The sequence below is a fragment of the Sciurus vulgaris genome, assembly GCF_902686455.1.
Source record: "Sciurus vulgaris genome assembly, chromosome: 10".
NCBI classification, from domain to species: domain Eukaryota; kingdom Metazoa; phylum Chordata; class Mammalia; order Rodentia; family Sciuridae; genus Sciurus; species Sciurus vulgaris.
In genome coordinates, this window is record NC_136470.1 from 95,832,229 (window position 1) to 95,845,140 (window position 12,912).

General features: G+C 40.2%; 1 protein-coding gene across 10 annotated transcripts in view; it reads left to right on the forward strand.

The window, feature by feature from the left end:
- The first annotated feature begins 434 nt into the window (after positions 1-434).
- Positions 435-12,912, forward strand: part of TBL1XR1 (TBL1X/Y related 1) — a 175,764-nt gene continuing 163,286 nt past the window's right edge. For 4 of the 10 annotated variants that reach the window (XM_079155161.1, XM_079155162.1, XM_079155158.1 and 1 more), the window contains exon 1: positions 436-888. The gene's annotated coding sequence lies outside the window, so the exon portion shown is untranslated. Of the gene's footprint in view, positions 889-1,534; positions 1,675-12,912 lie in introns of those variants that run through there. The other 6 variants (XM_079155164.1, XM_079155163.1, XM_079155157.1 and 3 more) reach the window with 4 other exon arrangements.

The following is a 12,912-nucleotide window of genomic DNA, read 5'->3' on the forward strand; positions in this document are numbered from 1 at the left end:
GCCCACCGCGTGTCCGCCCAGGCGGCCGAGCAGCGCCGCGCCGCGCCGCGCCACCGGGCAGCCCGCGGCCTCCCGGAGAAAGTTAACCCGCGCTTCCGCACTGGCTGCGGCCGAGCCTCCCGGCCTCCCCCGCGCCGCCCCGCACCCGGCCGTGGGGGCGGGGTGCAGCGGCCGGTGCCCGCCGGGCGCCTCCGAGAGCCCGCGGGGCTAGATTTCTTTTTAAAAGAATGCGTCGCACACGCCCAGCCCCCAGCGCCGCCGCAGCCGGCCGGGAGGGAGGGCGGGAGCCGGCCGGCGGAGCCCCCCCCGCCGCGCCGCCGCCCGCGTCCGCGCGCCCCTCCCCCGCCGGCCCCTCCCCCGCGCGCCCGCCCGCCCGCCCGCCCGCCCGGCGCAGGCCGCTCGGGTTTGTTTTGCTGCGCGGCCGCCGCCGCCGCCGCCGCCGCCGCGGGCCTCGCGAGCTCATTTGTGCCTGGCTGGTCCCCATTCCTCTCTCCCCAGTGTTGAGTGTCTGAGCCGTTGGCTGCTCCGAACCGTTTGGCTCTTTCCCTTAGTAACAGCTTTTACCTTCTGCCTCAATTCCTCTCCCCGCTCGCGCCCTTCCCCCGCGCGCCGCCTCCCCCCGCCGCCGGCCGCGTGCGCCCCCGCCCCTCCCCCCGCGGCGGGAGCACCTCCGCTCGCCACCTGGGGACCCGCGCCGCGCTCCCCGCCCCCGCCCGCCCGCGCCCATCCCCCGCGCCCTCCGCTCGCCGGGGTTATAATTGCCTCTCACCCCCCGGAGGGGTTATTTTGGGGGTGGTTGGAGGCGGTGGCGGCGGCGGCGAGGAGGGGAATTTCCTTGTGCCTCCATTCCCGGGAGGGGGGAGCGGCGTTGGAGGCCACCGTTTCCAGGTAAGCGCCGGGGGCCGGACCCTGGAGTGGGGCGGCCGCGGCCGGGGCGGGGGGCGCGGGCCCGAGGCGGCCGGGGGCCCGGGCCGCGGGGGGAGGGGCGCCTGCGGAACATGCATTTTTCAACTTGGCCCTTTGGGGAGCTGGGGCTTAAGTGGGGGAGGGGCAGGGAGGGAGGGCATTTAGGGTGCCCCCATCCCCCCTTTCCCTCTCAGGCTTCTTTGAAATGCTCACGTGCCTGCCCACCCCCTACCCTTTCCTGGTCTCGGGGGATCCTCACCCTAATTATGTTGTTGTTGTCTCGGAAAATGTGCACCTCGGCCTTCTCCCCCTCTTCCACCCTTCGTGCATTTACACCCCCTTTTTGTGCGTGTGTGTGTGAGGCGGGCAAGGCTTTCAGGAAAGAATTTGCAGCAAATTGAATCAAGGAGCCATCATGAGGCCGACTCCTTTATAGCCTATTTTTAGCAGAGGAGAAGGCTCCTTTCGGCGCATGCTATTTTGTTAAACCTCGGGCTGCGATGAGAATCCGCTCCCCTCTGGAGGCGCGTCCCTGGCCCCGCGCGGCGACCCCGGCTGGAGTGCAGGGGGCTGCGGGCGGCTGTTGGGGCCGCGCGTCCGGGGCGGGGGCGCCGGCCGGGGGGAGGGGCGCGCGGCCGCCGGGCCTCACACCGGGACGTGTTTGTTTGTAACTTAGCGCTTTCTGCCTTCTTAAGGAGGTATTTGGTAGAGCCTCTTTGAAGTTGGGTTCAGAAGTGTAGAATTGGCAAAGTTATTGCCAGCGTCCTGGTAAGTTTTGGGTGGCACGGAGTCACATTATTTTCTGACAGTGTAAAGGCCACGTTGTGAGGGTGGTTTCTCGGTAACTTCCTCTTTGCAACCGATGTCATTTTTTTTTTTAACAGAAGCAGACTTTTATTTAAGAGAAATATTAATCTTAAATGGCAGTACTAGGGAAGCCATGCATGCGTTAACGTGATCAGTATTTTTGGAAGTTCCTAATTTGCTGAAACAGGCATCACTTTGCAGTGGCAACCGGGATTAAATTTAGATTGTGGAAATGGTGTGTTCCATGTACAATTTGGGTTGTGATGGCTTTTAAGAAATCTCTCTTTGTTAGGTTATCCCACACTCTGAAAAAATATTTGGTGATTACACGGGGTAAGTTTTGGAACCTAGTTAAAAATTAGATATTCTGCGTGTTTGGAGTTTATTTAAAATCGTGGACTTTGCAGGTACCAGGGTGAGTTTCAGTACCTATATAATTTACAGTTGACTTAGGGAAGTTTACTGTTGAGTTTTTCAGACAAAAACCTTATGCTGATATAAACATGTTAATAAAATATGGTGGGTGAAATGATGGGTTATTTTTAGTTTGAATCTTTAGTCTGAATGCTCTCCCTGCCCCCATTACAATTGAGTAATCATCTTCACCACTCTTCCTTAAAGACTCCAGTTTGAAGAACGTAAGATCCAATCGTGGTGTTTTTTATCGTCTTACTAAAGCGACTTGCAAAAAATATACTGATTACACATTGAAGACGGTGACTTTTTGGGTTTCCCAGTGTGATTCATGTTCATTTTTGTTAAATAAGACCGGTGCTCATTGGTGAATTCAGTAATCCTGACTTCCTGGGGACTATATCTACTCACTATTTCAATAAGTTTTATGGTCTAGGGAAGTAGGGCAGCTTTGTCTCCATGAAAACATTGTGTATGTTGGATTAAATCATGAGTTAATGGCAAGCTTCCCAAGTTATCGTTGAGAGTTCTAGAAATAGTTTGCATTTACCAGTGGGGGAGGGGCGGCAGAAAGAAAACATGCCTGAGGGAGGTCAGGCATGTGTTGTGTGTTTATACTCTTGCTTTTTTAAATCCAGGTTTTCCCATGATTTTTTTCCCCTAATTCTGCTATCCTGTACTGTCTGATGTATGCAGTAGGAATCATTAACTCCATAAATATTTTCTTTTAACCATTTGAGTAGTTGGAATCAGATTATATTATTTAGAACAAAATGCTGACCTGTATGGGGAATGAAAACAATATGTGCATGAAAAAGTTTTGCTTACAGTAGAGGAACTTAAGTAACTTGTTAATGGCTTAAAAATTGCTACAAAGCTCACTACCAGCTTAAAACATTCTTCTAACATATATCAGCTTTAGTTATTGATATGGGAGAAACTGGAGTGGCCCCTTATGTAAATTGTTATTACTTCTTATTGATTGTGTCAAGGAAGTGTTAAAACATCTTAACTTTTTACATGTGGTCAGAAATCTTCATGCTACTTGTGTTCTCAACACAAGTGGATGTTTTTGCACAGTTACCATGATACCAGTCTACAGAGAGAACAAGAAAAACTGCTTTCTCTGTACTGGGAGCTTTTCAAGTAAATGAGAAAGGGCAGCAGCTTAATATAAACATAGAGGTTACTGACAAAAGGAGCTGTGAGTAATGAACGTTTGGAACATTAACCTGTTGATTAAATACATTTGTTCATATACAGCAATGCTGTATAAATATAACCTGGTCAGTTGAGTCGCTGGCAAAGGAATCCCCTTTACACAACAATTTGTAGCAGAATTACTATAAAGAATTTTGTTACAACACATTTAGATGGAGTTAGTTGAAATTATTTGTTGAACTTGGTCAATTTCAGAGTTATTTATATAAAAAGAATAGAGAAGAATGTGAATTGGAGGAAGTGTGGGGGAATGGCAGAAATACTGGCACTGCCTGGGACTTTGTATTTTTCTAGCACATGTGAATTTGACTCATTTCGCAAATAATATTTATAGTGTAAGTTATTTAAGTGTAAAGAAAGGAAGGATCTAATATGAGGCATTTGTATTTTGTATTCAAATCTTCCCATGGCAGAGAAGGGATAGGACCTTAAGGACTGTAGAAAAAGAATTGAAATAGTGTTCAGTTTGTGGACCACCTTGGTGCTATCTCCTGCTCTACCACCAGTAGAAAATTGAAGTTTCAAGACAGCAAAACGGTTCTATGAGAAAGTTGATGCTGAAGAATTTGGTTCTGTTTATTGCCTTTGGGATTGTACTCAGAGGACAATTGTCCTTTATCTGTAGAACCAGAGGAAGAGATGGGCAGGGCTTTGTGTCATTTAGACCTCAGGCTAATCCAATGAGGTCAGTAGTGGTGGGCTTTCTCCATAGAGGATGAAACAGGTACCAAGAAGTGAATTCACTTGTTTAAAGCCCCCAAAATGGTTCAGTGGTGTACTAGGATTCAAACCTAGGTCTGGACCTCTAGTCCACGTTCTTTCTGAGGTGACTTTATTTGCAGCAGATTTTTCCAGCTTCTTTATCATTTTTGGTCTATAGATATCCTTAAAAAAATCTTTCCTTTTCTTGGTGTTGGGGATCCAACCATGGGCCCTGTGTGTGATAAGCAAGTCCTCTACCACTGAGCTAACTTCTGCCCCTTTTGTTTTTTGAGACAGGGCTTAAGTTGCCCAGGATGGCCTTGAATTTGTGATCCTTCTGCCTCAGCCTACTGGGTAGCTGGGATTACAGTTGTGTGTTACCATGCCCTTACAAAAACTGTGTTTCTAATCATGTTTATATTTCTACAGTTTTGCATCTCTACTAACTGCGTCAAGTGATTGTACTGGATAAATGAAATTCCTAGGACTCATATCATTGTGCTTAACTCCCTAGCACTAATTAATAAGATGCAGTCTTCATGTCAGCTGCTGTATTTCCTACCTTGAGATTAGCAGTGGTAAAGTACTCTTGGGTTCAATCCCAGTATCCAAAAGAAAAAAAAAATACTCTGTGCTTGAAATTTTTAAAAAAATTTTAATTTGTTCTTTTTAGTTATACATGACAGTAGAACGTATTTTGACATCGAGCATAATGTTGTGCTTGAAATTAGGAAGGAAAGGCAAATAAGAGTATCTCTAACTTTATAGAGTGTACATTTCTGAAACCTTGTATAAGAAACAGCATTTAAGTTTTGTGTTGTATAGTGGTTTAAACAAGTGTCTTGTGAAGAACTGCCTTGATTCAAACTCAGGTTGTATCCCTGACTAGCTATGTGATATTGGGGTAGTAGTAACTCCTACTGTGCCTTAGTTTTTTTTTTCATCTGTGCAATGGGGACAGTCTATTTCAGAGTTGAGAAGATTGAGTTAATGTATGTAAGGTGCTTAGATGCTTGGTGTACCAAGGATCACCTAAGTATAACAGAATGGATTTCGTTTTGAGGTTCATTTCTTTCTGTTATATTTTACTTGCTTGTTATTGGTTTTAGTGGGGTCATAATGTAAAAAAATTTGGCGGTTCTGTTTCCTGAGTTCTTGGGCAACATGTGAAATTAACAGCACAATTTATTTATTTTCAAAGTTGTGGATAAAGGCTTAGATATATCATGAAGAATTAGATTGAATGTTAACACTTACTGGAGACTACATCAGTTTACTGGTGTGGATACAGTCTTGAACCTTTTGCCTGCCTTTGTTGCTATTCTTTCACTTGAGTTTTGACTTTTTTAGTGTACTTGCACCATTTGAAATGCTTTCCAACTCTTAAAATAAAAAGATAACTCTTGAGTCTGGATTCAGTAGAGCCTAGGATCTGCCTTAAGTTTGGAGTGATTACTTCAAATAGGCTTTTTTTCCCTCTAGTTTTGACCATTCACCTGAGTTCTTATTCCATATTTTCAGTTCTGTCAAGAAAGTTCTTTTCCTCTTAAATACCTGTAAGTCTTGTCTTAATTTCATTTCCCATTCTTAATTCAGCAGCGATATTTGCTACTAATTGTCAGTTTTGTATGAATCAAGACTATACTGGTGCTTTCACAAGTACTGTGGCACTCCGAGCAGCTGATATCCTAAATTTAACAGTGAGGAAATTAGAGGTTTAGGTAGTATGGGGCAGGAGTAGGGATGTAGGCTCAGTTTGTCTTACTTGGCAGTCTACTGTCTGTGCTGAATGAATGAATGAGTGAGTGATTTTTAGATTTGGGTTATTACCTTAATTTTTTAGTTGGTTGCCCTGAGCAACCTTTCTTCTCTATCCTATCTTCTGTATCTACTGACAGTGTAATTTATTTAAAATACTGGTTTCATTATGTCAGCTCCCCTGCTGGAGAACCCTTAATGGATTCCCTGTGCCAACTGGATTGAGTTCATATGCTTCAGTCTGGCTTTTAAGGCGTCATTCTACCTAGTCAGCTTTATTTCCCATTCTTCCCTAACTGGGATTCTTGCCTGCCTCTCATATCCTTCCTTTTTTCCATACTCCTTACTTCTGTGATTTTGTTCATGCCATTCTTTCCCTTTGTCCTTTTTATAGCCTAGTATCTATCCTACTTCTGTGAAGGCTTTTCTGGCCATCTTGACTCAGGATATTTCTTTGAGATCCTGTTGCATTTAATGAATATGATAAACTCCATATCTGTTGTTTCCATGGAATGTGTCATGTTCTTCCAACTACATATTATACTTCTTGAAGGGAAGAATCTGTTTACCTTTTGATAGAATTTTTTTTTTTTTTTAAATTAAGAGCTGAAGTAATACCATTTCCATGTTAAAGTGAATTGTTTATGCAGGGCCCGTGTTTAAATGAGAGCAGTGGTAGCCGTCTTCCACCATTATTGATATGGCAGAATTTTCTTTTTAATTAGACTTCCAAGGTTTAGTGTATTGTAGTTAAGTTTAATTGTTTATTTGAATTTTAATGCTGTCAGAGTAAAGGAAAAATCCTGGTCAGTTAGAGTTAGATGAAAGTGACTAGGTTTGTTCTCTTAATGTTAAATAGTAGCCACAGTATTGAGGCAAAACTTAGTGTAGTTAGGAACCATGTCACACTGAGTTGACTTTATCTGATAATACAGATTGACTGAAAGTCTTGGAACCAGAAGTGTTTTGGATTTTTTCAGATTCTGAAAAATTTTTTCAGATTTTGATCTTGGGGATGGAACCCAAGTATAAGCATGAAATTCATTTGTTTCACATCCACCTTGTACACATAACTTGAAGTAATTTTATATAGTATTTTTAGTGTGCTCTAAGTGTTCATCCCGTTACAGGAAGTCAGGTGTGGAATTTTCCACTTGTGGGGTCATGTTGATGCTCAAAAAGTTTTGGACTTCTGAATATTTTTAAGTTTTGGATTTTCTGATTAGGGATGCTCCATCTGTATACGTGTCTGGCATAGTTACGCTTAAAATTTTGAACTTGTTTTTGAAATTCTAATCTCTAAGACCCTTTCCTCATTATTTTCTCAGTATTACACCCACATAAGTGTTTTTTTTTTTTTTTTTTTTCCTTAAAACTTTAACTTTGTTACAGCATACAGCATTCTGACCACACTGGAATCAGCTAATGCTGTTTAACATATTAATATTCAATATAGAGTGTATCTATTGTACAGTGGAAGTGGGTTTAATCTACCAGAATAATGTCATCTTAACCATCTCCCATTGGTAAGTATTTATGATAGAGCTGTGCAATAGTAGTTCTAACCAACCAGGGAAATTGACTCTTAAGATAACTAATTTGGTGTTATTCTTTTTTTTTTTCTTTTTTGTGGTGTTGGGATTGAACCCAGGGCCTTATGCTTGCTGTAAGGCAAGCACTCTACCGACTGAGCTACATCCCCAGACAACTAATTTGGTGTTATATCCTTGCAACATTTTAAATATTTTTAGTTTTAAAAGCTTTCCAGCAAGTTTTTGAGTCAAATTAAGTTGGATGCTGCGCTACTTTCTGAGAGTTTAATTTCGTAACTCAGAATAGTCAACTTTGCAAGAGTCATACCGAAAGGTCAGTAATTAAATTTTAGTAAATATAGAAAGAACACCCAGATTAAGGAAAAGAGTTAACATGAAATAAGTTTGAGGAATGAATGAGAAAGAATAGGTGTCGAATATTTAAATAGGAAAGTTTGCCTGTTTCCTCCTTTGTCTACTGAAGGTTTGTTTCTTTTTTTCTTTTTTCTTTTTTGAGTACTGGACATTGAACCCAGAGGGGCTTTACCATTGAGCTACATATCAGCTCTTTTCGTTTTTTATTTTAAGACAAGAGCCTCACTAAGTTGCCTAGGGCCTCACTAAGTTGCTGAGGCTGGTCTCAAACTTGGAATTATCCTGCCTCAGCCTCCTTAGCTCCTGGTACTGGCATAGGCCACCATGCCTGACTTGAAGGTTTGCTTCTTGTAGGAGGCAGATTCAAGAAGGAGAGGGAATGTCATGATCAGGAGTCACAGATAGTCATACCAATATCTTAATAGAACAATTACTTGTATGCACTTTACTCTGGATGTGTTAAAACTTTTTTTAAAATCAAGATGTTTAAACATCTTTAATATAGTAAGCTTTTTTTTTTTTTAACTTTTTAGGAACTAGATATCACTTGATATTTTGTTTCATTTGAAGTCAAAGGTATCAGTGCTTTTACTTCTTTCCTTCTTTGTCTCTCTCCCCTACTTTTTTTTAGCATTCTAAAGAGTGGGGCATTATAAAGAGGCAATGAGGTTTTTAAGTGGATGTTTTGTGTATTTTTTGAAATGGTGGGTAGCATTTTGACAGGGATCCAATATTAAGTGAGCAGATTTTAAAAAAATTTTCTTTTTGCAAAAACCATGGTTGTATGGGGAAATCATTTAGCGTCTACAAATGTGTAATTAATATGATCAGATAAAATGTTACCTAAGATTTGCTCATACAACCAAAAATTGAATGAGTATATTAATACTTTAATTCCTTTATTAAAATTAAGATTTTGTCATTTTAATGATTTTTGAGGGATAACTATATTGATACATTTGTGCTTAACTTAGAGTAGTTGACTCAAAAGTTACAGCCTTCCATAGAACAGTAGTGTGGAAGGCACTTTATTAGCAATAAGCAAATACCTTGCCGAGATGCATAAATAGAGCATTTTGTTAGTTAATTACACATAGAACACAACTTATGAGTTAGGGGGAGGTGTTCTATGTATTCCTTTAATTTGAACAGAATAATTGAGTAGAGTGTAGGCTCCTCTTGTTTGATTTCTATTTAGTGTCTGTCATGTGATTAAGTCATAGTATAAGGCAGTTGGGTCATGGTAATAGATAATGCATTTCTTTATACTTTTCTATTTTCTGCATAATTATGCTTTTATGAAGTAAAACATATATGAATTAAAAAATGGTTTGTGGCTATAGATTGTTCTTTAGCACCTTTTAATAACAAAATATAATCTCCCTGTTTAATGTTTCTCCCCAAGCACAGAGTTTATTTAAATCACTTTTCTCTGTAAGCATTGTACATTTATAAGATCTTAGACTGGGTTGGGTGTAGTCTGGTATTGTGTCTGGGAAGTAGAGATTTCCTATTTTTGTGTAAAAACAAAAGAAAAACACCAACAGACCCTCAGTGGTATTACATCTTTGATCTTAGACTTCCTTGTGTCCTGCAAGCAGAGGTCATCAGGTTTTGACATCTGGTGAGAAATGTTTTTGTGTGAATTGTTCCCTTACAGATTGGATTAGATTTGGTGTTTTTGACTTTAACATTTAAAGTTTTTTTCTAAAAATGTTTAAGAAAACAAGTTTTCTTATAAATAAATATAGTTGGCTGTCAATTTAAAAAGGGATGTACAGTGAGTGTATATGAGTTCGTGTGTTTATGTATATGCTTGTTGTATATACTTAGTGACTGTAGAAAGATGTCTAAAAGACCAACAGTGGTGTTAGGCTGGGGCTGAAATGGACAGATCATTTAGTCTGGTGTGGGAGAGACTTATTTTTATGTGTAATCTTTTGAATTGGTTAAATATGTTTATATGTCAAAAACTGTTAATTACTTTTGTGCTTTTCAGCCAGCTTTTAAAGAACTGGAATTGTGTACAGACAGACAGACAGACGGACGGACCGGGGATTTTTGTACTGGGGATTTAACCCATGGGTTCCTTACCACAGGGTCTCTCGAGATAGTTTACAACCTTGCAAAGTTGCTGAGGTTGGCTTTAAACCTGTAATCCTCCTGCCTCAGCCTCCCAAGTAGCTGGGATTACAGGTGTACTCTATTCTGCCACACCTGACATGATTGAAACTGTATATATTTCTGTGAACACTTATTTTTATTCCTCAGATTTGTTGGCAGATTTAGAGTAGTTATATGATTGAACAATTGCTATTCTGTTTCACAGCTGGGTCGACACACCTGTGCTGAACTCATGATTTTTGAATCCTATCAAAGTTTGATAATTAGAAATAATTCAGTGCAAACTTTAAAAGGAGGTTTTTGTTGTCCAGAAGTACATAAATATTGTCTTATTTCAAAGGAATCACTTTGCCAAATGTTTAGGAATTAGGTGAAAATTGGGATTCTCATAGGTAATAGTTGATTTCAGTAAGTGTGACACATTTTGGTATAATGGGATTTATGGAACTATACATTCTGATATTGCATGGATCTTACTGTGACCTGTGAACTTAATGTGTTATTGATTCCAAGAAGACAGATATATTGCTTTTAATTCTGTGGCATAGTGACTTAGCACTAGCAATCCTGAGGCCATGGCCCTCTTTTCAACAGTAACAAGAGACTAAGTAGGGTCTGTCTGATCTGGTAGTAATCTCTTACTCTTGGATGTTGCAGTGAAGAGCTAGAGCCACACACCCCTGGTTTGAATCCTGTCACTCCTATTTGCTGTTAGACTTTGGGAAATAGATATCTAACTATTCCAGTTGGTTTCCACATCTGAAAAATGGGAATAAAAGAGAATTAATTCTTCACAAAGCAGTTGTGAGCACTGAAATGGGAACAAACGGAAAGCAGCACAGAGCCTGGCACATAAGAGGTGATTAGTAAACAAATGCTAGCTACTCTTGGTGGCTTTTGTTAGCTGCAGCACTAACAACTGTAGAGAGGTGGAAAAGTGACACCTCTCCTGACAACTTAATTCTGTGAACCTGTCTTGGCTGCTGAGCCAGCTACAGAGATGAGATGGTTAGAATTTCTAATCCAGAGGGCTAAGACTGCATTTGGTGACTGAACTTTTATTGCTCAATCTAGAATGAGATTTTGTACTGTGGAGCTTCATTATATGTCTGATGTACATGTTCTTTTGCAGTAATTTTTTTTTAAAGATTTTTCCTTTTGCATCTGTTTATTCATTTATTTTTACGTGGTGCTGAAGATGGAACCCAGTTCCTCACATGTGAGAGGCAAGCGCTTTACCACTGAGCTACAGCCATAGCCCCTGCAGTAATATTTCATATTGAATTTGATCACACTTTTGACATTTCAAGAAAAAGAAAGCTGCTACCTTTATTTAAAAAAAAAAAAAAATTGGCCAGGTATGGTGGTGCACACCTGTAATCCCAACTTCTCAGAAAACTGAGGCAGGAAAATCATAAATTTGAGGCCAGCCTGGGCAACATAATGAGACTCTGTTTCAAAAAATAAAAAGTGATGGAGATAGAGCTCAGTGATAGAGGACCACTGAGGATGGAGATAGAGGTTCAGTGGTGGGAAGAATTTTTACTCCTCTTTTCCAGTTCCTAGGAGATCAAATAGTACTGCAAGTGTTTGTCATTTAAGATATACATGTTACATTTTATGCAAGCTGTGACATGAAAGTTTACTGAAAATACTTTTGGTACAACACAGGATGTATATATGTACAAAAGAAATTGAAATAAGTGTTCAGGAGCTGATACTTGAATACCAGACATGCTTATTTTTCATACTCTTCTGTTTTCCATTTTATAGTATTCTTTTATAAGTCTCTAAATTGAGTTTACTATTATTATTGTTATTTGTGGTACTGGTCATTGAATCCAGTGGTGTTCTACCACTACATCCTTAAACTTTTTTTTTTTTTTTTTTTTTTTTGAGACAGACTTGTTATATTTGCCCAGGCTGACTTTGAACTTGCCATCCTCCTACTTCAACTTCCTAAGCAGCAGGGATTATAAGTGTGTATGTATATGAGCATGTGAATGTTTATTTTCTTATTTTTTTTTCTTGTAAGAAAAATCGGGTCCTCATACATGCTCGGCAAGCACTTTACCCCTGGGTTACATCTTCAGCCCTCATTTCAGTATTTAAAAATAATGATTTCATTATTTCTTGAATTTAGAAAATGCTGGCTTAAATATAGAATTATAATTTCCACTTTATGGATTTAGAATCAGTACTCAGAATGGAAAACAAGTTGACATTCTGACTAATAGAGCATAGATAAATCACATTTATTATTGCTGTGTCTTTAGTATTCTCAGGCTATATTAGGATTCTGAAGTTGTGATGAACTTTGTAAGGTGTGTATTGTAAATAAGATACAAATGATAAATAATGCTAATGTATGTAAGCATAAGACTGTTTTGGAAGGGAAATCTATAAGCAGTTCCAGATTAAGACCCCTGAATATTTCTCATAAAAGGGTAGTAATGATTAATAGGAATGACTATTATACTGTTTCTTATATCCTGTTAGAGAAAAAGGTTGGTTAATTACTTTATACTATTTTAAGCAAAAATGAACATGCCATAACATGTTGGTTGCTTGAAATTATACTATTTGAAGATGAGGTTTCTTTCCGTGATAATTTTAAACTGACATTATGACCTTGACCCCCTAGTCTCCTATTTTTAGTACAGATCTCTCCTTGATCCAGAGTTAATTTGTTAACTCTTATTATTATGGTGAATCTTCCTTGAAGACAGTTGTCTTTCACTCATCTTTATTCTCAGGACGCGGTAGAGTGCCCTGATACACTGTAGACTTGCTGTTTGAGTTGAGTTGAACCCATGAAATTCTGACTGAGTTACAGTTCTAGTAGAGTAGAACCTTGATCTTTAAGGTGATTCACATATATAAAACTAGAAGAAATCCATCAAGTTCACAAATTCATCGTCCCTTGGACTCACTGTGTTTATTATACATAAGAATTGTGAGGGTTTGCCTGATGACCTAGCATCCTGTCCTTCAAGGTGTAAGTTCTTAGTTCATAAACTTGATGCCCTTGCCTTTGTGGCTTTCCCACAGCTTTCAGAGGATGTGTATGCTC